Source organism: Staurois parvus, unplaced genomic scaffold (genome assembly GCF_062004578.1).
Source record: "Staurois parvus isolate SC_StPar_1 unplaced genomic scaffold, SC_StPar_1.0 ptg000217l, whole genome shotgun sequence".
NCBI classification, from domain to species: Eukaryota; Metazoa; Chordata; class Amphibia; order Anura; family Ranidae; genus Staurois; species Staurois parvus.
Window position 1 is genome coordinate 493,885 of NW_028318013.1, and position 27,355 is coordinate 521,239.

General features: G+C 40.4%; 1 long non-coding RNA gene across 4 annotated transcripts in view; it reads right to left on the reverse strand.

Annotated features, from left to right (window-relative positions):
• The window catches only part of LOC149460901 (uncharacterized), a 147,960-nt gene that overhangs the window by 41,597 nt on the left and 79,008 nt on the right, over nucleotides 1–27,355 (reverse strand). For all 4 annotated transcript variants that reach the window (XR_016312986.1, XR_016312987.1, XR_016312989.1 and 1 more), the window contains exon 5: nucleotides 18,688–18,796. This is a non-coding gene — a long non-coding RNA (uncharacterized LOC149460901). The remainder of the gene's footprint in view (nucleotides 1–18,687; nucleotides 18,797–27,355) is intronic.

The following is a 27,355-nucleotide window of genomic DNA, read 5'->3' on the forward strand; positions in this document are numbered from 1 at the left end:
CTGTTAAATGTTACCCACGTTACATCAGGGTCCCCAGAGTCCCCCCACATTACATCAGGGCCTCCAATGTCTCCCTAAACACTCCATCATATTTAGACCGTGCACCGCATACAACCATAACCTCCCATAATCTTTCACTCACAAAACCATAACTCTACCAAGCATATCCTACCTACTAGCCAACCCAGCAGTACCTCAAATGCCCCATACTCTACCACCCATAATAACCACATAATCGTGAACCTGACCAAACCACCCATACATGTATGTTTACATACAGACACATGTACATACATACACACACGCACAGAGACACATGTACACACAAACAGACGCATGTACATACATACACAGACACGTACATACATACACAGACACATGTACATACACACAAACACACACACACACGTACACACACAAGTACATACACACACACGTACATACATACATACATACACACAAATACACAGACACATGTGCATACATACATACATACACACAAATACACAGACACATGTGCATACATACATACACACACACACACACACACACACACACACACACACACAGCCCTATAAAAATTAGCAGTATATCGTTACCTTCACTCACAGAGCCGGGTACTGCATTCTAGGGGGAGGCAGAGAGCATAGCACACACTCCTTCCTTTGCTTTCATTTTGCTCAACTATTGAGCAGTCTGACGGCTCCTAGTGCGAGTGACAAATACAGCCCTGAGTTCCAAGCTTGCTCAGCAAGACAGCCCTGGGGACACACTCGTCCCCACCATAATTTCCACTCACCAATGCGAGCAGGGGAGTGGAAATTTCAAGCCCTGCTCTAGCCATTGTGAAGAGTTGAGAATAAAATGAGGTATAGGTTATATTCTTCTACTGGGAAGGGACCCTGGGAATCCTGAAGATAGTAATGTTGAGTTTTATTTAGAAGTAGCAAATGGTTTAAAAAACAAAGTGAATGAGTCCATAGAGAGAGGCCACGGCCACATCTAGGCACCGCTGTATATCAAAAAAAGAGAAAGGAGCAGCATACAGAAGGCATAATGAAAAATCAGCAAAACTATATAATGGGGTATACTTATTCCTAATGTGCATTTCCAATTCAAAGTCAAATTTGAGAAAACCACACTATATATTTTTAATGTGTTCCCATTCACACAGCAAACCTAACAAAAAAAGAAAAAAAATCTTCTTACATCAAGCTGTCCACAGATGGATGGAAACTCGTTCAGTTCAGGAGAGAGTAGCCAAATATCAATGTATGTGTGGCTGCTCCAGCTTGACAGAAATCGATCTAATGATTAACGTTTGTTGAACCAGCCTATTGGAGAACTTGATTAATGTATTCTGACAGTGGAGTCAGGATAAAAACAATGGCACAGTGGGAAGGATTCCTTCATCCAGTTTGCATGTGTGGATGGGGAATGCGTTGTTTTTTTTTCTTCAATCAGCCCATTTGCTGATCAACAAAAAAATCTATGGCCAGCCTTAGATGTTTCTGAGGAGAAGCTGTCATGGCTGACAGCAAGGACTTCTGAACAACGTTAGAGTGAGTCTGGCTTAAAAAACAAGGCATTAACATACAAAGCAAGAAGCCCAACTTCTAAACCTTTAACTCTTTGTTAGGACAGACAGTGTTCAAACCTAATTTCCAACTAATGAAGATCTGCCAGTACAGTACAAACAGGGTTAATACTGGGAGCCACAGCTGGCCAACCCCCTCATAAACAAAGAGAGCTAGTAGGATTTTACAGTGCTGGATTTTCCAGAAAAAAAGGATTCCAAAAAAGGAAGAATGGTTTGGATAAAAGCGCACAGATGTGTCCCAAAGGAAATAAGTGAATGGTGTATGTCAACTGTGATTAGTGGGGAAAAAAACTCACTGCTGCCATGGTAAAAAAGAAACTTGATAAAGCGCATGCACGCGAAACACGTTGTTCCGGCAACCGGCCTCTTCCTTCTAAAGCTGTGGCTCCAGCGAGAGTTCCCCCCCCTCCGTCTCTCCACATCGTGGGGACGTCATCCGGGATGCTGGGACGTCGAATACACGTGGTCCCTGCACTGACAGGCATTCTACTCTCTACTGCTTCCCTCTGAGCGGACGGGTCGTCCATCTTGGAACCTGGCTTCATAAAGCCACAGGCTGGTTATCTATTTTTTACCATATAAATTATTAAAGGCACACCTCCATATAAGGTGTATTACTTTTATCACAAAACTACACAGCGCCTGGCTCCTGTTCATACTTTCCAAAAAAGGAAAGCTGCAATTTTTTTTTAAGTTACGCTATATGAATGAGAACATGTAACAAATACAGTATAATGTGGTTTTTATTCCAGTTTGGCTGCCGACTTTTTGTATTTGTACAATTTGTATTTTGTACAAAACAATGACCAGCACCAGTGCTATTCAAATGCAAAATGCTCATCTGAGCGACAGCTCAGTACCATGCGATTGTGCAGCATTTTTCAAAAGTGGTGAATGCACTACTTTTTGTGTGTTCTGGTGTGATTTCAGCCCATTCAAATAAAAGGGCTGCTTAAAAAAATAAATAAATAAACAAGGCGGTCATATGACTCTAAACCCTGCGCCACCTCCCGGCATCACAAACCTCTTAAAGGGCGTGAGGCGCTGGTGCCAAATGGTTAAAGGGGCAGTTATATGTTATATTATGTGAGTATAATAACTTTTGATATTGATCATTTGAATATAAACATGCTTCACTACGGAAGTCTTGTGTTTTAATTCAGGTCCTGGTCAGACTTGAATAAGGGCGAATGTTGATCACAATGGAGGAAAGTAGAAAGTGTGGAGGCACTCATATACATTTAGAAAATTGCTGATGGCATGCCCTTTGTTATGTATACCTTCCCTTGGGGAATGCATATAAGACTAGGTTAATTATATCAAGTTTCAGATATCCACCGAGAAATATAAGAAGTAGACATATCAAATCTGAAAATAAGGGAAAGAAGTTGTGTAGTGGATCAAAGCCTATCCAAATATCCCCGGTGGAAGGGGTGCATCTAGATGTCCATCAAAACCAATTGGGAAAGCATGGTCTGACTCACTCATAAGGGGCCATGACATTCTGCTGAGTCTCTACCTGTTCTCCAAAGAACACAGAGCACTAGCACTGTGGTGGAATATTTTGAAGAATTATACAAAAAGTGAAAGATACAGTGTATTTTAAGGACAATTATTACTTTATATATTACAGACTTCACTATTATCCTCATTATCTGTATACATTTTATGCATATTTATAAGTGTTTTATGTTCACTTGAGTGTGTGACTGATTGACTGATTAATGCAGCTAGTGGTGGTACATATGTAGTTAGATTAAAGGACACTAGGGAGGGTTTCATTTTTTACTAGTAGCTGGAAGAAAGTATAAAGAAGGTGGGGGGGGGGGGGTTAGATCTTTCAGTGCAGGGTTTATGATTATTATTGTTTACAAAAAGACCCAACAGTGTTTTCAGTATTTACTTATTCAATCCAAAACTATAAAAGGGAAATCAACACTTTCACAATTAAAGTGTTACTAAACCCAGGACCCTGCATTCACTATATCTGGTCTCCCACAGTACAAAGAACATGGAAATGCAATTATTTTAGTAAATATACACTGCTAAATACCTTTTCTCATCAGCAGTATGTAGCAGTCTTATGACTTTTATCAGTGTCCAGCAGAGCACTGGTTAATCTTGTAGGAGGAATTTTCATTCTCCTCTAGGAGGATGCAGAACCCTTGACCTTTGTCTGGACAGTGCTGATTGGCCCTGTGCTCATCACATCCACTCTCCCAAGAACAAAAATATAAAACTCTAGTAATACATACCAAACTGAGCATGTGCAGAGTGAGTTCAAACCTGTGTTTTATCAGGAGATATTTAGGGGACAATGGAAGAAGGGGAAGATCAGCGAAGACAGGAGCAAACCCCTTTTTACACAATGCAGGGAATTAACCCCTTAGGTTCCACAGTGAGTATAACAAGCATGCTTTACTGCATATACAGACTGATTTTACTGTTGTCGGTTTAGTAACACTTTAATCCAAAACTAAAATAAAGGTTCTAGCTTTATGTATACTTTAATATGCAAGTAGTCTCTTACAGTCTTTTGTTACATGAGACTAATAAAACAAACAATATGGTGACTTCTAGAGCCCTATAATCCACCTACCTGTCAGACACCCAGAACACATGAGTAAATGCTATGTGCAATATTTGGGAAAAAAAAAAAAAAACGAACAAATATATACAGTTGCAAGAAAAAGTATGTGAACCCTTTGGGATTACATGGAGTTTTGCATGAATTGGGCATAAAATGTGCTCTGAACGTCATCTAAGTCACAACAATAGAAGAACACAGTCTGCTGAACATAATACTACACAAACATTAGATGTTGCCATGGTTTAATTGCACATAACATGTAAACATTCAAAGTGCAGGGAGGAAAAAGTATGTGAGGCCCTAGCTTAATGACTTCTCCTAGAGCTAATTGGAGCCAGGAGTGAGCCAACCTTGACTCCAATCAGTGTGATGATATTGGATGTGTTGCTGACAGCTGTCCTGCCCTTAAAAAACACACATTTGTTTTGGGTTTACTGGTTTCAAGAAGCACTGTCTGATGTGAACCATGCCTCGCAGAAAAGAGCTCTCAGAAGACCTACGACCAAGAATTGTTGACTTGCATGAAGCTGGAAAAGGTTACAAAAGTATCTCCAAAAGCCTTGATGTTCATGTGTCCACGGTAAGACAGACTGTCTACAAATGGAGAAAGTTTAGCACTGTTGCTACTCTCCCTAGGCGTGGTCGTCCTGTAAAAATGACTGCAAGAGCACAGCGCAGAATGCTGCATGAGGTAAAGAAGAATCCCAGAGTGTCAGCTAAAGACCTACAGAAATCTCTGGCACATGCTAACATTTTTGTTGACACATCTACAATAAGGAAAACATTAAACAAGAATGGAGTACATGGGAGGACACCACGGAGGAAGCCATTGCTGTCCAAAAAGAATATTGCAGCACGTTTGAAGTTTGCAAAAGAGCACCTGGATGTTCCACAGCACTACTGGCAAAATATACTGTGGACAGATGAAACCAAGATTGAGTTGTTTGGGAAGAACACACAACACTATGTGTGGAGAAAAAAAGGCACAGCACACCAACATCAAAACCTCATCCCCAATGTAAAACATGGCGGAGGGAGCATTATGGTTTGGGGCTGCTTTGCTGCCTCAGGGCCTGGACGGATTGTTGTCATTGATGGGAAAATTAATTCCAGAGTTTATCAAGACATTTTGCAGGAAAACTTACGACCATCTGTCTGCCAACTGAAGCTCCGCAGAGGATGGGTGATGCAACAGGACAATGACCCAAAGCATACAAGTAATTCAACAAAACAATGGCTGCAATAGCACAGAATACGCCTTCTGGAGTGGCCCAGTCAGAGTCCTGACCTCAACCCGATTGAAATGCTGTGGCATGACCTTAAGAGAGCGATTCACACCAGACATCCCAAGAATATTGCTACACTGAAACAGTTTTGTGAAGAGGAGTGGTCCAAAATGACTCCAGATCGTTGTGCAGGTCTGATCTGCAACTACAGGAAACGTTTGGTTGAGGTTATTGCTGCCAAAGGAGGGTCAACCAGTTATTAAGTCCAAAGGTTCACATACTTTTTCCTCCCTGCACTGTGAATGTTTACATGTTATGTGCAATTAAACCATGACAACATCTAATGTTTGTGTAGTATTATGTTCAGCAGACTGTGTTCTTCTATTGTTGTGACTTAGATGACGTTCAGAGCACATTTTATGCCCAATTCATGCAAAACTACACATAATCCCAAGGGGTTCACATACTTTTTCTTGCAACTGTAGGACCTATAGACCTAATGTATATATATCCTGGATTGCAGTCTTGCAGTGAGGATCATGATAGCAGGGAAAGAGAAGGAGTCCTAAGAACCATACCAAGGCTTCTTGTAAGTAAAAAGAACTTTCTTATAACCCCAAAATTGTCTGTGTACATGCAAATATACTACAAGGGAATTAATTCATGCTATAATAACAGAGCAATGTGCTGGGTGTAACAGGCTGAGAAGCCACTTCATTACAATGAATATAGAAAAGAATCACCAGCCTGAAATGAAGACAGATGCAATTTTTGTTTTATCCACCTGTATTTACTGCAATGTATAACATTCAAGTGAAAGCTATATCAATAACATATCAGAAAAAAATAAAAGAAATTCAAAGACAGATTCACTAAGTTGGGAAAAGGATCACCCCCTTGTGTTAGTATTTTGTTGAACCACCTTTTGCTTTAATGCCAGCCTTTAGTCTGCTGCGATATGTCTCTACTAACTTTGCAATATTTGCCTACTCTTCCTTGAAGAACTGCTCAAGTTCAGCTAAATTTGATGCTGATCTTTTGTAGACTGCAGTCCTAAAGTTATTCCACAGATATTCAATGTGGTTTAAGTCTGGGCTCTGACTAGGCCATGCAAAGACATTCACCTTTTTCTCCTCCAACCACTATGTGGAAATTTTTGCTGTGTGCTTTGGGTCCTTGTCAAGTTGGAAGGTAAACCTTCTTCCCATTGACAACTTTCTTGCAGAGGGCAGCAGATTTTCCTCAGGGATGTGATGGTATTTTGCCCCATACATTTTTCCTGACAAGTATTCAAGTCCCTGCTGCATAGAAACACCCACATAACAGGATATTACCACCTCCAGGCTTTACTGTAGAAGTGGTGTTATTTGGTTGGTGAGCTGCATTGGATTTCCACCAGACCTATCATTTAGTGTTGATGCCAAATAATTCAATTTTAATCAGAATCTTCAAGGTGCATTTTAGCAAAGCTCACTGGTGCCTGCATGTGGTCTTTCTTGAGGAGTGGCTTTTTTCTTGTAACACTCCCATACAAGCCACATTTGTGGATAATTTGTGATATTGTTGTAACATTCACACAATCACCACTGTTAATTGACTGAATACCCTTCTTAGTGTTCATATAATATATATACCGTATTTTTCGCTCCATAAGACGCACCTAACCATAAGACGCACCTAGGTTTTAGAGGCAGAAAACAGGAAAAAAAAATTCTGAACTAATGGACTGCAGACACAGTACAGGAGATGACCAGAGACTGCAGACACAGTACAGGAGATGACCAGAGACTGCGGACACAGTTCAGGGGATGACCAGAGACTGCGGCCACAGTACAGGAGATGACCAGAGACTGCGGACACAGTACAGGAGATGACCAGAGACTGCGGACACAGTACAGGAGATGACCAGAGACTGCGGACACAGTACAGGAGATGACCAGAGACTGCGGACAGTACAGGAGATGACCAGAGACTGCGGACACAGTACAGGGGATGACCAGAGACTGCGGACAGTACAGGGATGACCAGAGACTGCGGACACAGCACAGGGATGACCAGAGACTGTGGACAGCACAGGGATGACCAGAGACTGTGGATAGTACAGGGGATGACTGCTGACCTTTGGGGAGGGGGGGGAGCGGGTACCTGAATTTGACAGATACCCGCTCCCACTTACGCGGAGTTGTTCTTTCATCTTACCTGTTCCTCTATCCAGCCGCGCGCTGTCTTCCCGGCTTCTGTGATGGCGCTCGGCATGACAGCCGGGTGCCCAGTGCGCATGAGTGAGAAGCACTTGCGCTTTGTGATTGGTCCGGCGGCTTCTGGGATCTGTCATGTGTCCCAGGTGCCGCCTTACCATTCACAAAAAGCACCGCTTCCTGCGCATGCGCACTTGGCACCCGGCTGTCATGCCCACACTACAGAAGCCGGGAAGACCGCGCCGGTGGATAGAGGAACGGGTAAGATGAAAGAACAACTCCGCGGAAGTGGGAGCGGGTATCTGTCAAATTCTGTCAAATTCAGGTACCCGCTCCCCCCCCTCCCCAAAGGTCAGCAGTCATCTCTATAAGGTCCCGCTGTAGAGCTGAGCGGCCGGCCCGGTATTCTGACACGGCGGCAGTGGAAATACCGGACCGGCCGCTCCATAAGACGCACTGACATTTTCCCCCCTTTTTTGGGGGGAAAAAAGTGCGTCTTATGGTGTGAAAAATACGGTATATATATATATATATATATATATATATATTTATTTATTATGTTCCTATAATCAATATAAACAATCAAAATTTTAACAAAATAACAAAAATAAAGTACATAAAAATTTCTTACAAAAGAACTCACCATGTAAATCCAGTATGTGCCGTGTACCTCAAAATAAAAGTAAACTCAATAGTGCATTATCCTCACATAAATTCATCAAAATATCACAAATACATATACCCAAAAAAAAAAACTTATAGGTCTCATGCAAAACGCATAAATCGTGCAAACATGTGGTGACCTGTGAAATACGTGATAGCAAGACCCCTTATGAGGAAGTCAAAGAAGTGACGAAACGCGTCAAGGGATGTGACGTTGACCGAGAAACTGGAAGTAGCAGAGCGGCCATTTTAACTGTGGGAAAAGTGGTTGGCGTTCCTGGAAGCTGCTGCAAGGTGGTCCATGGGATCTTTTATGCCTGATACAAGGCGTTTTATGAAAGCATTACCAATAAAGCGTGGAGTTATTATATCTTTACATACTACACTATACGAATCTTCTTTTCAATATGAATGAATGTACTGGAGTCTTAAAAGGAGACCAGAATATCGATGAGTATCAGGGGATCCGAAGGTACGCACCAGGTCCTAGCAGATCTATATCTGTACCCTCCTTTGGATATAAAGGCTGGCTTATTACTTATTTGGGTAAGGTTATGCAATTCAGCCACATTAGAGTGTTCACTGAAGTATTTTATAAATACACAGAGTGGTTCACCATCACGTATTTCACAGGTCACCACGTGTTTGCACGATTTATGCGTTTTGCATGAGACCTATAAGGTTTTTTTGGTATAAGTATTTGTGATATTTTGGTGAATTTATGTGAGGATAATGCACTATTGAGTTTTCTTTTATTTTGAGGTACACGGCACATACTGGATTTACATGGCGAGTTTTTGTGGAAGAAATTTTTAAGAACTTTATATTCGTTATTTTGACTAAATTTTGATTGTTTATATTGAATATATGGACACTAAGAAGGGTATTATATGAACACTAAGAAGGGTATTCAGTCAATTAATTTATACTTTCAAGGGTGAAAGTGAGACTTCTTTAGAGTGTTTTACAGGCTTTTTGAATTGTTGGGACACTGATTAACGTATATTAATGACCACTCTTTGTCATCAATTCCTGCAACTGCTTCAGAGTTGCTGTAGACCTCTTGGTTGCCACTCTGACCAGTTTCCTCCTGGCCCTTTCATCCAGTTTGAAGCAACCTCCTGATCCAGGGAGGGTCTGTATTGTACCAAATACATTCCACTTCTTAATAATATACTTCACTGTGCTCCTAGTCATTGATAAAGCCTTTGAAACCTGTTTGTATCAATTTCATGACTTGTGCCTGTCTGCAATTTTATCTTTTCACAGTGCCTTGCACTCACAGTAGATTGTTTACTTCAGTTGCACCAACAGGGACTGAAATGCTCCAGGAAAGCTCTTTTCCTGCTGAGCTTATCAAAATGACCACATCTGATCACAGTTGAAAGTCAAAAGTCTTTGCGAGCCAAAGTAAGAAAGTGATTAGATACACCTGATTGAGTTTACAAGTCATTTTTAGGAGGGCGGGTGATCCTTTTTCCAACTCCGTGATTCTGTTTTTGATTTTTTCAGTTTTTTTTCTGGACATGTTGGTGTTATATCTTTCACTTGGATGTTGTAAGTTTCACTGAGTAAATACAGCTGGATAAAACAAAAATTGTTTCTGTCTTCACTGCAGACTGGAAAGCTACAAAACATGATTTTAAAAGGGGGATGATTCTTTTCTATACCCACTGTATGAAACATAAGTAGTATACCAGTTTAGCAGTAAATAACCACTTGTGGGTGCTTTATAAAGATGCTTTAAAGTTATATTAAACCCTAATTTTTTTAAAAGTCAGCACAGTATGCAACTTCTTTATCTTATATTTTTTGCCTGTGCTCCATTTTTAAGCTGGTACCATGATCACTGCCCAAGGTTTCCTGTTTCAGGGTGGCTCTTCTTGCAGTGTCCTATGGAGCCAACCTTGCATTCAATGACTAAAGTTGTGTCTCCCTACACTGCGTGCTTAAGTAGAAACACAGCCCTGTAGCCTAGGAAGGCGTGTACTCCTTTGATCCTTTCTTCTCCAAATTATCAGACTGACAAGAGACTACATTGTCCACTGTTAATTCTTTCCAGCGAGTGAAGGCAGCATTGAAAATTGTAAATTGCAAGTGGTGATGAAAAATTTACAAATATTTAACTGGGGAATGTTTATGTTACTGTGCTAAAAAAAAAAAACACAGAGTTCACTTATTCATGTGACTTGAGTTGCACAAAATGGCAAGACAAGTGAAATCACTGGTTTTCTATGGAGTCTGTTCACATCAATGCAGGAAGCAATTTTGAAAAATGTTCTTGTACTACTTTGGTGCAAATCCAGTATGATTTTGGCCCCATAGAATATATCATCCTTTATCAAAGTTGCATCCAAGTAGCACCACATGATCACTGAAAGTCTGATCAAAATTGTATCGCAGCAGTGTGAACCTTGCCTCAACCTGTCACTGGCAGTACTTGCTACAGTTTAATCCTTTAATGACCAGCAGTCATAGGTGCCTAGGCCAAATTCAAAATTGCAACTGAGCTAAAAAATTTTAAAAATGTTTTAAATGTTTTATATTTTTTTAAATAAAATTAGTTATTTTTAATAGATTGTACTACAGAATAGCAATCCAATCTCAAGGTGTCAGTATTTATCTGCAGTCTATTTTTAGTGAATGGAGCCTCCAGCCTTCATGTGTTCATTGATTACTATAAGCTCAATTCAGAAAGGAAACACACCAGGAAAGGATACCCATTTGAAAAAAAACCCAGAAAATTACAGTTATATGACTGAAAACAGAGTGTCTGGAGGCTTGTGAACTGAGACTTGAAGTTGGTCATATACTGCTAATGTATGAACGAAAAAAAACAAACAGATTCCTTCATCCACAGGAATGAGGTGGATGAAGGAATTCACCTCACCCCTTGGGAAATTGTATTTCCAGCACGTTCCTTTGACAGAAGCCTACAGTTGTGGCCAAAATTATTCAACCCCCAATGCTGTAAAGGGGTTTAGGGACTATAGTGTACATTTGGAATTGTATTCAGAATCAAATCCTACAAGGACGTTGTAACTACCCAAATGCAACTAAAATGACATCAATTGTTTATGTAATACAGTAGTAAATGGTTCTTATGTGGTTTCTTCATTGCCACAATTATTCAACCCCTTAAAGACTACCACTCTGAAGAACAGAGGTTCATACAGGTGCTTTCCATCAGGTATTGAAAACACCTGTGGATGTCACCGAGCAGCAATCAAGCATAATAAGCACCAATTAGGCAGCTTTAAAATGACTGTGATACTCAGCTCCTTCTAGACATTTACTGGTGTGGTTACAAACATGGTGAAGGCAAGAGAATGGTCCAGGAAGACAAGAGAAGAGGTGATTTCTCTTCACAGGAAGGGCAATGGCTATAAGAAGATTGCAAAGATGTTAAACATACCAAGAGACACCTTAGGAAGCATCATTCGCAAATTCAAGGCAAAGGGCACTGTTGAAACGCTACCTGGTCGTGGCAGAAAGAAGATGCTGACTTCGACTGCTGTGCGCTACCTGAAGCGTAGAGTGGAGAGAAGTCCCCGTGTGACTGCTGAGGAACTGAGAAAAGATTTGTCAGATGTGGGTACAGAAGTTTCAGCCCAGACAATAAGACGCACACTGCGTAATGAAGGCCTCCGTGCCAGAACTCCCAGGCGTACCCCCTTGCTGTCTCCAAAGAATAAGAAGAGTCGACTGCAGTATGCCAAAAGCCATGTGGACAAACCACAAAAGTTGTGGGATAGTGTTCTGTGGACTGATGAAACAAAATTAGAACTGTTTGGGCCCATGGATCAACGCTATGTTTGGAGGAGGAAGAACAAGGCCTATGATGAAAAGAACACCTTGCCTACTGTGAAGCATGGTGGAGGGTCAATCATGCTTTGGGGCTGTTTTGCTTCTGCAGGTACAGGGAAGCTTCAGCGTGTGCAAGGTACCATGAATTCTCTTCAGTACCAGGAGATATTGGATGGAAACGTGATGCAGTCCGTCACACACCTGAGGCTTGGGAGACGTTGGACCTTTCAACAGGACAATGATCCCAAGCATACCTCCAAGTCCACTAGAGCATGGTTGCAGAGGAAAGGCTGGAACATTTTGGAGTGGCCATCGCAGTCACCAGACTTAAATCCGATTGAGAACCTCTGGTGGGACTTAAAGAAAGCAGTTGCAGTGCGCAAGCCTAAGAATGTGACTGAACTGGAGGCCTTTGCCCATGAAGAATGGGCGAAGATACCCGTAGATCGCTGCAAGACACTTGTGTCAAGCTATGCTTCACGTTTAAAAGCTGTTATAACTGTAAAAGGATGCTGTACTAAGTACTAAGATTGAATGTCACTTGGGGGTTGAATAAAACTGATAATGCTGTGAGCACAGAAAAGACATTTGTGGTTATTTCATTATAACTGTTATGTTATATTTGTCTGACCTACAAGTGCCTCTTTAATGTAAATGTAAGCAAGATGACTGAATGATCAAAAGCAATGTCAAACTGGCCAAAACACTCAATTTCAGTGGGGGTTGAATAATTTTGGCCACAACTGTATCAAACAATCTCCTTTTGTTGAAGGGGGGGTGTCCATACACTGCTTGCAATTCAGCTGGTATCTATTGAACTATGTTATATAGTAATATGTGTATGGTATGGTGAACCTGTGATCACCTTCCATACCCATGTGTGAGTGAAATTAACAAAAAAAAAAAAAAAAAAAGATTTTTTGCTAGCACGATTGGATAATTGAAATAAACACAGCTTTTATCTTAACAAAGTGAACATTTACTTTGACACTTTGCAAATGATTTACTAAAAGCAAAGAAACTGTCCAGAGTTAAAAAATGCATACTCAGGATGCTAAATTTGGTCTGGGCATCTAGGCTTCAATGACCTCTGGTCATAAATGTGTTATTCTTTTGCATGCTATAGTTGAGCCTATTGTCTGCTTTCCTTGCATCTAATACCCTAAATTTTCTATCTAGGCCACATTTAAATCTGATCTGAAAGCGGTGACACAAGTCATGCAATATTACTGATTGAGAACTAAAAATATGTATGGTCTCCCAGGGACCAAGATGTTCTTTTTAAAGCCAGGCTGCTACTATTCATTTCAGACCTTGCATTGATTGTCCATTTGTTCGGTTTTAAAAAGCACTCTGAAAATCCATTTTGGACCATGCCCTTATGAGAAATTACATTTCTCTTAAATTATTTTTAATAAAATATAAATATAGTAAAATGGTCATAACCAATATGCTCTGTATTACAAATTACATGCTGTCAGATTGATGAATGGATATTCTGTAGTTCAGCATCCCTTAGCAAGAAGTATTTGTGGGAATATTTGTTGTTAAAGTACTTTTGCAAGCAAGATTCATACTGTACGTAGAACAGTCAGTTTTGGCAATAGGGTGAATTAGTGACAAATCTTCAGGCTGAGAAATCCATGCATGCTTGAAGTGTCCATTCAGGCAGTAGTACTGCGGCAACACTGTAACTTCACCTTTGCAGTAAGCCCTGATACCTTAGACAGAGCAGTGATGAATAATCTACATTAGTACATTCATTTACCCACGTGGCTGCTCGAGGATAGGTGGCAAGGTGGAAACCCCATCCCATGGTACTGCTACTCAGTGGGCACTGCCTAAGGCTAAATTTTGACTTTTTATCATGAAAAGAATGGTTCTGCGATCATGATAAAGACAAGCTTTTTCTTTTTATGTCCATTTACCTTATACACTTCCTTTAATCCAATAACAATATTTGCTATCTAATTTACTCTCAAAATGACCCAAGCCTGGTCATATTAAACCATCTTTGACTGCATTTCACAGAGAATACTTTTTCAATGACGAACTGTAATTGTGCAAAGCAAAAGCTTTCAAATGACGATTTGTCTTACTCAGCACTGGAATTCCTCCATGGATTAATAGAACAAGCATAACGCTGTGATGCACACAGCATTTGGGGCAACAAGGACACCAAAGCTTTCATTATTTTTTTTTATGTGTTTAACAGTGCATCATTTTATTTAGAGTTATACCCAGCAAGATTCTTTAGTTTCACAAAAATCATGAAGAATGGTGGAAGCACTAAAGGCAGGAAAAAGGAAAATAAACCTGACCATTAACTAAAGGATCTGATCAGTTGAAAGCAGAGTCTAGTGTCAATCTTACCTTCATATCACATGAATATAAATATTTATCCATGTTAGGCCATGTAGCTTTAGGATCCAACCTCATCTGTATGCATATATATGTGCAATAATGTGCATTTTTTTTAATAAAAGATGATGCATTTTTCCTTTTATTCATGTATTAGGCAAAATGTGGGAGGATCCTAATATACTCAACTTTGTTAAAGTTCTCCAGTTTTCGGTTATCCCTGTCTCAACAGATCATCAAAGAATTGACATCAGTGATGTGAGCAAGTTCTGTAACTATGGGATTGATTTACCAAATCTTTGGTTTCTATGCAGAGCTGCACCAGATTTTGCATTCCCCATTTTTAATAAATGAACCTCAATGTGTACGTCAGAAGATTAATTTCACCAAATGAAGAAAATGGATAAAAAAAAGCTGATAAGTACATGTTGGCCTATCGTTTCTATGTTAATTTGGTGTTAGGAGTCATGTAATGGTATGGTATTGATTTGTAGCCAATTAGGACTACCTCCTGAAGAAGATGGATATTCTCTCTGTGAGAGAGTACAAATGGTGCACAGAGGGGAAAAGACTAGATATTTTCATCTAGAACTTTGCTGCAAAATGAAAGAGAGCCTGTAGGTGTGCAAAATTAAGTGAAGCAGCAATATACAGTATTAGGCCGCCAGCCACTACAACCCTGGCAAACTGATGACACCATAAGCCTCAAAAGACATAGCCATGTTTTTAAGCAACTGTGGTATGAAATCAGATCTCTGCAAGACTTCTCCCTGTATAACTGTTCCCTCCTAAAAGATATTCCTCCCTCCATGCTGCCAAATACATCTATTTTTCCACTTTCATTAACACCCTCTCATCCAGACCTAGGTAATTCTTTTCTGTCTTTAATGCTCTACTTTTGTCCTCCACTACTTCCACCCATTAACTCATTCATTATCCAGGAAATCACCAGTCATTTTGAAAACAAGGATAGATGCAATTCATGATGAAATCCCACTGCCAAAATATCCCCGCTTAACATACCATACCTACGGTCACCTTCAATACTTTACTCTTTTGACCTTTCTACCTCAATAGAGGTCGCCAAATTCTTCCCAGACCCCCACCTAACCAACTGCCCCTGTACCTTGTTTCTTTACAGCTATAATGGTCAATCCCTGCTCTATTATATGTTATCTAGCACACATTTTCAATCTCTCCTCCTCTCCAGGCATTTTCCCCGCTAAAACATGCACTGGTAACCCTCTTATTAAAAAAGACAACTCTAGACCCCACCAATCAGAACAACTTAGGACCTATCTAATTGCTCTATGATACTTCTTAACTTCTAGAATGCCTAGCCTACAGCCATATGAGCTACATCGCTAACAACCACCTTTACCCTTACCATCTGGCTTCCACCCACAACATTCCACAGAAACATCCCCACTAAAACAACCCACTGATAAAACCAATAAACACTACTCCATATTCATACTTTAGACTTTTGTGCTGCCTTTGATAAAGTTAACCACCCACTCCTCCTCAGAAATCTCCCTTGCCCTCCAAGACTCCGCCCTTTCCTGGTTCTCCTCCTACCTATCTAAGCCCTCCTTCAGTGTCACTTATAACTCCATCTCCTCCTTCCTCTTAAGAGGTCCTCCAGGTTCTCTCTTCAGACCACATCTATTCTCTATGTACACTTTCTCCCTTTGTCAGTTAATGATCTTCTATGCCTTCCAAAACAATCTCTATGGGGATGACACCTAAATCTATCTCTCCATACCTCACCTCTTTAGTCTCCCTGTGTATCACTAATTTACTCACTGACATATCAGTATAGATGTCACACCACTGCCTAAATATAAATCTTTCTAAAAGTGAGCTCATAAAGTTGCCTTTTTTACTATTAATAGATTTAAAGAATTATTTGGGGTTGGTTTTACTCTCTTCGGCAACTTTTCTTATTCTTTATGGCTTTATGAACACTGGACATGAGCTACATAGGTTTTACTTTAAGCCTTTTAAACTTTTTGCCCATGGAAAAATATTTTGTGCTGTGTTTACTTCCAGTCTATTTTAAATTTTTCAATTTCTGTTCTGTGTTTTTCGATGACAGTATTCCCTCCCAGTCTAAAAGTTGGGAAGCAGCTGTCAGATCTGGATCACTTGGTGGTGGCCCTGCAGTTCCCAGATCTGAAGGATGTAGTTCCAGGGTACACCAAAAGGTGTCTCCTAGTAGCCAGCAGATCCCAGCAATTCGTCCCCACATGATGCTGGCTGCCGGGAGGGTTTTTAGCCCCTCCTCTCGTTTTCCATAGTATCTCTGCAATTTCCCCTGTATGCCATACATCTTGATGCCTTTGCCTTATTCCTGCTTCTCTACCTGTTACACTGACTTTTTCTGCCTTGCACCTGTTATCTTGATCCCACTGCCTTGTTCCCCTTGTACCTGGATCCTGCTCTGACCTCTTTTCCTGACCAATCTCACACACTGTTCCTTCCACCTCCTACCTTATCCGATCTCTCCCCTTGCTTTTTATATATTCTATCATAGTTACTGTATTATTTTTTCCCTAGTTTTCATTTGTAATTTTTCACTTGTTTCACTATTGCATGTATACGATTTGTGGATGTTAATTTTTTGCTGTAACATTAATAAATTCTATTATAATTGCACTTAGGCCCACTCTCCTTTATACAGTTACACACATCTGGTCACCCCTGCTTTTGCTGAATATCAGCACTTGGTACTCTAACAGCAGCTCTTAGAATTATAAAATTTGCTTTGCGTTTTATCTTTCCAGTATGTGCTCGTTGTTCACAACCTAAATTAAATCATATGAAGGTCATTATTACCCAGCAGTGTTTTCTATGTTTTTATGAACATTTGTAATAAGCTATGCATTGTTCGAGATTAGCAGGTCAGGCAGAGCATCATTCCTAATTGAGGCTTCTATAAAATGGTACCATAAACTTGTCTTTTATTAAGGAAATAGATTCCAATCCTGCCATTACACCAGTTCATTTCAGAGTAATTTAATCACCCATCATAAATCACTTCTCACATATTAGACACTAAGAATGATTGTATAGCCTGAAATATTAACAGCCTAAACAGCTGTTAAACAAAGCCAAAAATCAGCAATACAAGTTAGATCCTAGTTCTCTCCATGCACCAAAGCTTCCAACTGTTCTAGTTTGTTTAACAGACTTCTGGCATTGGTAAACAAACCCTTGACTCCATTGTTGCATTTTGCACTTATATTAACCATATTTTGATGTTGTACAAATAGTACTGTAATTGCAAATAGTTTGTATGTTTCTAACATTGGAATCTCCTTATCACCTGCCAGAGCTCTCCATCTTCCCCCATTCCCCTCTCCATTAGTGTTTGACCCCTGTCGGACTTATCTGCCATATTATATTCTAACTCTCCCTGCCTCTTAATCTTAGCTCCTCCTTCCCATAACCCTTTTCACTAGACAAGAGCCCCTTCGATTTAGGTGAAACCCATCCTTAGCATATAGATTGCACTCCAAAGAAAAATGAGCCAGAAACCCAAATGCGCGCTTCTTATACCAAGTCTTAAGACATGGGTTTAGCGGTTTAAGCCCCTGCTGTCTTTCCTGTGTTACACATGACACAGGCAATATTCTACAGAATATAACCTTGGATGTCCCCTCACTTCAATTTGAAGACAATATCTCTAAATTGATTCTTAAAGTGTTACTAAACCCAGGTCCCTGCATTCACTATATCCAGTCTTCCACAGTACATGGAACTGCAAATATTTTAGTAAATATAAACTGCTAAATACCTTTTCTCATCAGCAGTATATAGCAGTCTTGTGACTTCTATCAGTGTCCGGCCAAGCACCAGTTAAAGCTTTTAGGAGTAGTTTTCATTCAACTCTGACTGTCCTATGAGGCTGCATGATCCCTGACACTCTGTCTGGCCAGTGCTGATTGGCCCTGTGCTGATCACATGCAACCTCCCAGGAAAAAAAAACCCTCTCTAGCAATACACTGATTTTACGGTTTTGCTGATTTTACTGTTGTGGGTTCAGGAACACTTTAAACATCTTCCATGTATTCTGTCATTGGTTCTAACATGGACCAAAACAGCAGAGTCATGCCCATGCCGTCCTGGTAATTTATCTACCCAGTCTACACTTGTGGCACACTGGGCAAAACCTTCAACCTTGCTAGCATTTATTCCAAACACAATATTTATATACTGTATGTTTATATTGTTACTTACAGATTGAAGACTCTTATTGTTTAAACTCCTGAGTTCTGACGCCACTTAATTCAATCCAGATAGTTCACAAGCCTCTGTGAGCACTTAACCACTCCCCTTAATAAGTGAACTGCAAAACAGAAACAAAATAATAAATTACTAGATACTAATGGCAAAGGCAAGACATACTAAAAGGTATTCATCAGTGATTAAGTAGTTCAATTGTTTCTATATCCAAAGCTTTTTTTTCATAATAGAGTGGGGAAGGAATAAAACTCCTATCAGGTTTTGCTGCTGCATGAGGCACCTTTGGAGAGATTCTTTCACTCCCTATCTGGTTAAAAGATTGCCGCAGGACTGGAAGTGATGGGAAATCTTTCAGCAAGACTGACAGAAATAAAAATGTTTTTTTTTTAAAGTTAAGTAGAGAAAGGCTAGAGAACTTCTGTCACATTCTTATTGTTTTCGGACTCCCTCTTCCATTCTATCCAAGACTGAAAAAAAGTTTTAGGTGTTTATTGGGTACTTTTTAAAAGAACTATTTTATACTAGAACATTTTTTGGCAGAGCTTGTCACAGTGTGTTATAATATGTGCATTGCTACATTTGCCGACCTTACTATAATTGATGATTAAAGTGATTATAACGTCTGAAGGTTTTTTCCATCAGGTATTCTATGCATGAAGGTAAATAAACCTTCTGTGTGCAGTTCCTTCCCCCAGCCCCCCTTAAACTTGCCTGAGCCCTATCTTGATCCAGCAATGTGCCAAAAGAGCAGCTGCTAACTCCTCATTGGCTCCCACTGCTGTCAATCCCAGCCAGTCAGGAGAGAGCTGGGGGTGGGGCTCCGGAGCAAGCAATGGGGGTACTCAGGAGGGGGGAGGAGTCAGGAGCGCTGTTGGGGGGACCCCAGAAGAGAAGGATTAGGTCTGCTCTGTACAAAACCATTGCACAGAGCAGGTAAATATTACATGTACGTTATTTTTCTTCCTTTAGTATCACTTTATTGTATAATTGATGACAACAATATACAGCGACCTGTGCCATGTACAAAAAAAAAAAAATCTAGACTTGTCAAAACTACCTATTCATTAAAAAAGTGAAAACCTTAAACTTCTAAGCTGGCCATAGACAGTTTGAATTGGTCGGTTCAGCAGGGACCCGCCAAGATGCAAACCATGGTTGGGCGGGCTGAATGTACCAAATTTGATCAATCAATGAACTGGGGTACAACCAGCCTGTTGGATTTTATATGTGATTATTGTTATCAGCTATTATAGCTGATAACAGTAATCACTGTGTTCTCACGGAGGTGACAGCTCCTCACGCACCCCTGCTGGAAGAACACAATGGCTCCATGGGAGGGATTCCACCATCAACACTGACTGTGTTGATGGGGGAATCAAGCGATTGCAACCTGTGGTTGCAGGAAAGAAAGTTGCTCTATGGTCGGCTTTAATTTTCTTCATTTTCAGTTCTGTGCATGTCAAATGTAAACCGAGTAAGCCTGCTTTGAGTAAAATACATTAGAGTGTAGGTCTGTGAATGGTCTGAAGGTGAGGGATACATGTTTGTGCTGCCTAAATACATTTTTACAATTGATGGCATCAGAGTGCAACCTTGTATTCAGTTCAGTCTATTGCCCGGAACACCTTCCAGTCCAGATAACTGACTACTTGTATAAACACTATCCTAAATTCCCATGTTAAACAACTCCTAAAACATTTCATTGGTATCCTCAGAATTCTGTACATGGTTGCTCCGACTTTGCAAGACCAACACAGAAGTAGTTGTAGGAGTCAAAATTACAGAAAGAGTATTGTAGGAGTTCTCTTTCTATAAAAGGGGATTCCAGACACCTACAATCCCTATGACCTTGGCAAAACACCAATATTATGTAGATCCTTGGCATCATATTATAAAGTCTTAACTTTGACTAAAAGTTACACTTTTATATCCACATTTAGTAATTATTTATGGAAAGGTACACTTTCTTACACATATAAACAAATAAGCAATATGATACCTTCACACATGAACAAACCGTATATACTGGTTATACACATGAACAATATAATTGGAAATATAAAAATAAATACTTTTTTAAAAAATATATGAAGTCAGGCACCAACACAATCAAGCATCCACCTACAGAAAGTCTCATTTACCAAGTGATGTGTGATGGTTTTGTTTGTATGTTAAACACTTGCCCTTGCAACACCAAAAAGCTGACCGCAAAGATGTGGCATTTTCTAACTACATATAATACAATGGACGTAGTTGAGACCATATTCTTTATTAATACAGGGTTTCTCCTGACCATCAGATGGCCAACTTATGACCTATGGCATTATGAGTTCAAAGTAAGATCTGCACTGCACAGGTAATGTTAATCTCTTGCTGGTATGAAATTTAATTACTTTTTGAAAATCATCTCTGCCCATCTACACAAGCCCTACATAACTGCAGAAAAGAGATATTGTTTCTTCCTCTCTGCCTGTTTGACTACAGATTTAACAAATTGCATGATGAATGAGAAGCAGAAACTCTCTTTAAGTATACAATATGAAGTTGTCTGGATCAGAACAAAATGATTTTTGCTGCATTAACTCAATTGCACTTTCCACAATTCAATGCATTGGAATATACTTTCAAAATGTGCAAACACTGCCAGATTGCAGGGCAGTGCAATAAGGTGCCTAAGGTTATCAGTTCGATTCCCAACCACGACGCCATTGCATGGAGTTTGCATGTTTTCCTTGTGCTTGTATGGATTTCCCCTGGGTATTCCAGTTTCCTCCCATACTCCAAAGACACGATGGTAGGTTATTGGCCCTAGTATGTGTATGTATGCATGTGAGCTAGGGACCTTAGAATTTAAACTCTTAGAGGACAGGGACTGATGTGAATGTCAGTGGCATAGCATGAGTTGTCACCACGTGGGGAAAGGCAAGTAGTTTGCGCCCCCTAACCAGTGGGCTTTTAGCACTCCCTGAGTCCCTTCCTCTATGTCACAGGTGTCAAACTGTGTCCAACTACAAGTTCCATGATGCACTGCAAGGCTGACATTTACAAGTATAACTCACATAGACAGAGGCATGAGGGGACTTGTAGTTCTACAACAGCTGGAGGACTGTCAGTTTGACACCCCTGCTCTATAGAGATGCAGCAGCTGTATGAACACAGCTGCAGGTCATAAATTGACAGATGTGGGGGTGCAGGTGTATGGCCCCAAACACAGATTGTATGCATTTGGCCCACTCACCCAGGCACCTGACATTAGGACCTGCAGCGGTGTTCATACAGCAGCTGCATCCTCAGAGTAACAGGTGGCTCCAACAAACTGCTCATTTACAATGTATGGGCCAGAGAACACGTGTGAATGAGCCCTTACATTTTTAAATTAACTTTTACAATTTCTTTAAAATGAGCTTTTGCAATGCTTAAAAAATATTTTTTACAATTTATTTTTTACATTTCAAAAATAATTTTTTGTACAATGCTATGGGGGGGGGGGGGTGTCTTTGATGAGATATGTCTAAACAAACCCCTGACATCTCACCTTTGAGAGAGAAAGAAATTGAGGACATGAATTCTTCAACTCCTTTCTGTCAAAGCTGATCTGAAAAGACAGTGGCTCCTGTTCATTCATAAACTAAAGCATAGTAAAAACAGTTTACTATGCTCAGTTATCAATGGACACAGGACTGATCGGTACCGATCACACACGATGTTCATTCATTCACTAAAGGAAGGGGCCGGGAAATGATATTTACCGCCCCCTTCCGCTGCTCTCCATCCTGACAGATGCTCCTGTATGTATTGTTTATTTGCAAATGCGTGCATACTAAACCCCTATTTTTAATGCAAACTGTTAGAGAGGACAATTTGGTTAGTTGCAGGCTGGCCGGTATGTTGAGCATGCGTCACCCTTCCATATGCTCCTTGCTGCAAAGGCCAGTTATAGTTTGGGGCAGTTGACATTTGTTTGTATAGCTGATATATTGGTGAGGGGTCACTGGACACCTTAGTTGCCATTGTGCTATATGCTGGGTATACAATCTGCCCGTCCTTTAAGGAGGAGTGAGGTCCCTCCAGGCTATCCTGCCCTCAGTCTATACATTATTATACATGTGCCTCTACTATGGAGGCTCTCAAAATTATAGAGTTAGGAACTGCAGAATATACTGGGGTGCCGTGAAGAGGCTCTGCAGCTTACGCATGTATTTGCAAATGTGTGCAAATGAAACCTGTTTTTAACGGAAACTGTTAGACAGGACAATTTGGTTGATTGCAGGCTGGTTGATAAGTTGAGCTGGAAATTTTTCTTTTTTGTTGTTTGACATGCGTCGCCCTTCCATGTGCTCCTTGCAGCAAAGGCCAGTTATAGATTGGGGCAGTTGCCATTTGTTTGTAGTATAGATGCTCCTGTGTACCTACAGCAGCAGGCGGGACAGTGAAGCCAGCAGAGTTGCAGGGGGCCTGGGCACACAGGAGGGAATCCGATGTAATCTGGACAGGGAGTGGGATAGGTTAGCGGAGCAGGGGTTAATTATAGTAACAATGCCCTGTGTGTTTCTCCCTCCAGCAGCTATAGATTGGCAGGAGGGAGAGGGAGAGAAACCGGCTTTTAGCTGCTGTTGGATGAGACACACAGGGCATCATTGCTGTAATTAACCCCCAACCTGCAAAACTGATCCCCCTCACTGACCAGGCCCCTGTGCGCCCAGGCCCCCTACAGGATAAATGGCAGATTCCCCCTGTTGGCAGCCCTGAGCTGATGTTCCCAGAACCAGCTTCCTTGTGCTGGCCCGGCACGCTTGGGACCCTCTAAATGTTGCACCTGGGGGGACTGCACCGTACACCCCCCTCCCCACATTACATAGTTACATAGTTAGTCTGGCTGAAAAAATACAAAACTCCATCCAGTTCAACCATAGAAGAAAAAAAAAGTTAAAATCCTATACCCACAGTTGATCCAGGTAAAAAAAAAAAAACACAACAAAGCACAATCCAATTTGCTCCTGCAGGGAAAAAAATTCCTTCCTGATCCCCCAAGAGGCAATCGGATATTCCCTGGATCAACTTTACCTATAAATGTTAGTATCCAGTTGTATTCTGTGTATCTAAGAAAGAATCCAGGCCTTTTTTGAAGCAATCCACTGAGCTGGCCAGAACCAACTCTTGAGGGAGTCTATTCCACATTTTCACAGCTCTCACTGTGAAGAAACCTTTCTGTGTTTGGAGATTAAATTTCTTTTCCTCCAGACATAATAGTTACATTATACTACTGGTGAATGTACAATATACTGTACATAAAGTGCAGCATAAATTGTCTGTGCTAAATAAATACCTCTAATAAATATTTTAGAATTCAGATGTTCCTTAAAGGAAGTCCACTTTAGTTGAATACACTTGTTTTAGGTGGCTATTAGGGCATTAGTGCAGTAACATAGGTACTCATGTATATATTTTTATATTGGACTTCAGGTTCATATAAAAGACAGATTTGTTTTTCTTTTTAAATGTGAAATAACCCAAACTTGACATGGTAGTACAAGGAGTATGCCGACAGGAAAAGTGACTGAACAGGAATTATTTGAAATCCATCCCAGGAAGTAGGGCTAGTGTCCTCTTAAGAGCAAACCGTGTTCATACCGCACTTCAGGAGGGCATTTGACTGGCAGTGAGAATAGCCTCAACACCTGCTTTAAACCCTAAAGCCTGTAATAGAGCACCAGACGCAGTTGCAGGTGCCCCTATTCAGTTAAACAGGTCACATTCAGTGGGTTGTACTGGGTGAGGATATTTTCTACCGCTCTGCAATGCAAAGCATCCCAGCTGCGGCATATGTACTCCTCCCTATTCTGACTTTAGAGTAGAACGGAGAGGAAGCAAGGTGGAGGTAAAAACAAGCAGCAAGTTTAAACGAAGCCTTAAACAGTTATCAAAATAACAATTGTCCCAATTGGATGTTTTACCCTCACCTATTGCTCATGTGACAACAGAGTTGTCCAGTGCGGACACAGACAGCAAAGAAAAAAAAATTAAATTGAAAGAAAGTTTAACCTTTCCTGCTCTATCAAAAACTAAAAAGAAAGTTCCTCTTTTTCATACACTTTATCTCAACTAGTAAATAAATTAAGCACTCAGATTAGTGTTACCATATTCCATTTGGTAGGTGTAGTATTGATTATCTATCATGAATTGTTGGCTGGATAACAGGTTAAAAGTCAAGGAATATTTGAGCTGCCCAGCTCCAGCCTAGGGAACAATTACATTTCACGCTTCATAATTATCGAAGATAATAGATTATCATAGAGATGTTACATTTGCTAATTACAGTTTACCTTATGTGGGTTTATTATACACACACACAAACACACACACAGACATTTTTCCATTGTCAAGTTTTTTTCTACAGATATTTGCACAGATTTACAGTATGTAGAGAGAGGTGACAGTGTGTATTTGTGACATGTAGCAGCAGCAAAGGGCTCTTTTTGCTGATCTTTAAATACAGCAAAGATCACAAAGGAATTATGTGACCTTTAAAGAAAAAAACAGCCCGAGGAGAGACCAGATAGAACAGTGCATGCTTAATTCTCATGGGACTAATGCTTTAGACTGCTATCACAGAAATATGTTTTTTTTGCACTGATGACATACACGAATTATCATAATGTATAACATAATGTAATGTATTAAGTTTCAAAAGCTACAGATACAGCCCTCGTCATCCCCTGACATGACATCAGAAGATATATATGTATTCTGGCCATACACATACATATTTTTTTCTGTCCAGTCTAAAATCTAATAGATTCCTTCATTCAAGCTACACAGTGCAGATGGATGAGTCTCCTGCTGCAGCTGTTGTATTGTGACAGCCAGTCCCACCAGTTGTCAAAATACACAAACAGAGGCTGAATTTTTTGGAGGCAGCCTCATTTTGTCCAGCAATTTTCCACCAATTTTTCAATTGAGGGACATCATGTGGAAGTTGGTCAAAAGGGTTACCCATGTTCATCAGGAAAAGGTCAAAATTCAAACAGTGTATGGCCTACTTGAGTCTCTGCATTAAGTATTAGTAAGACAACTTTTCCATATAAAATAAGGGTGAGATTTAGGCTTCTAGTCTGATGGAAAACTGTCAGTAGAGAGATGTGGATGTTAGGAGTAGGAAGTTTAGGTACCAGAGTGTGTCTACTATACGACTGGGGGGAAGGGGGGGTGCAGCAATGCTTTATGGGGGAAACAACAGAGCCTACTTGCTCATGGAACTTGAAAATGGCTGTGTAGTATACCCAATACAACAAAGACAAAATAATACACCTAGTATATAAAACAAAATTGGAGGAGTCTAACCAGGGGTGGACTGACAACTCATGCGGCCCCCGGGCAATAGGGGATCATGGGGCCCCTGTGTCCTTGCCAAAACTCAAAAAAGCCTATGAAAAAGGTACCAGGGGCATCTCATGGGGCCCCCTACTGACCCCGGGCAGTGCCCGAGTTTCCAAATGGTCAGTCCACCCCTGAGTCCAACTACAAATCAACAGGTCCAATAGCAACATTTTGTTGGGGTCATCCCACCGCTTAGTGTACCACTCCACCCCATACACACATGGATGTTTCTAGAGATTTCTCAGTGGCACCTGGCATTTTATAACCCTAACAAGCCACATATCACTCTACCGAATAATACCAACTGGAATGGGTACATTCAATAGATGCATGGGAAAAAGAGGCCCTCTCTGTCTCACCACATTTTGCCTCTGGATGGTCCTGGCAGAAGGCTGTCTGGCACTCATGGCTGGTTCAAAGGAATTCCCATTCCCAGAGATGAAGCAGGTCATGCTTACAAATCTAACTGCACAGTGTACAGGCCAGGTTATAGAATGGACAGCTGCTTTTCTCCAGCATTATGGCTGCCACCTTTTGGCCCATGGGAAACTGAAGAGATGGGGGTTGTGCAACATGTTTAAAAGTGATGCAAAGTGATATAGCTACATTGAGCATGGTAAATCATCTGTATTAACAATATGGTAACCACATTATGATTCCATTTGGAAACAAAGTTAACTTTTCTCCTTTATAAGGGCACTAAATTCATGTTTCTGTTGCAAAGCATAGTAAAAACATATATTCATCAAATAAAGAACATTTTATTTTAAGACAAAAACAGATAAAAAGGTCATATACCGATGGTTAAAAAATTTGCTAAATTAGCTTAGTGAGGAAGAGAAGGAGGGTCTCAAGAAGGATGTTAGAAGTAGTTATCTGCTTCATGAAAACATAAGAGGGAGCAGAGACTCCACATTCTTAAAAAAAATGGTGATTGAGGTAGATTTGTTTTTCAGACCAACACAAAGAAGGTAGAGATGAAAACATATTGGAATTATACCAGCCAGTCCAGGGGTATCACAGCAATTTTACTGACTCCTTCTGAAGTAGTTTGGGCAGTGATAGCAATTCGTATCTATTGATTTGCTTGGAGTTATTACAATTCATTGCTCCTTGAACTTTTAGAGCCCATTAAAATGAGACACTAGAAATGGGATCTAAATGCCAACTAAACACTATCCAGAGGGCAGGATGAACTGAATCAAATGGATCAATGCACTCAAGCAGTTTTTGAAGCTGTATACATGGGTACGCTTTCAGATGAATGGTGCCTATTAAAAGCAAC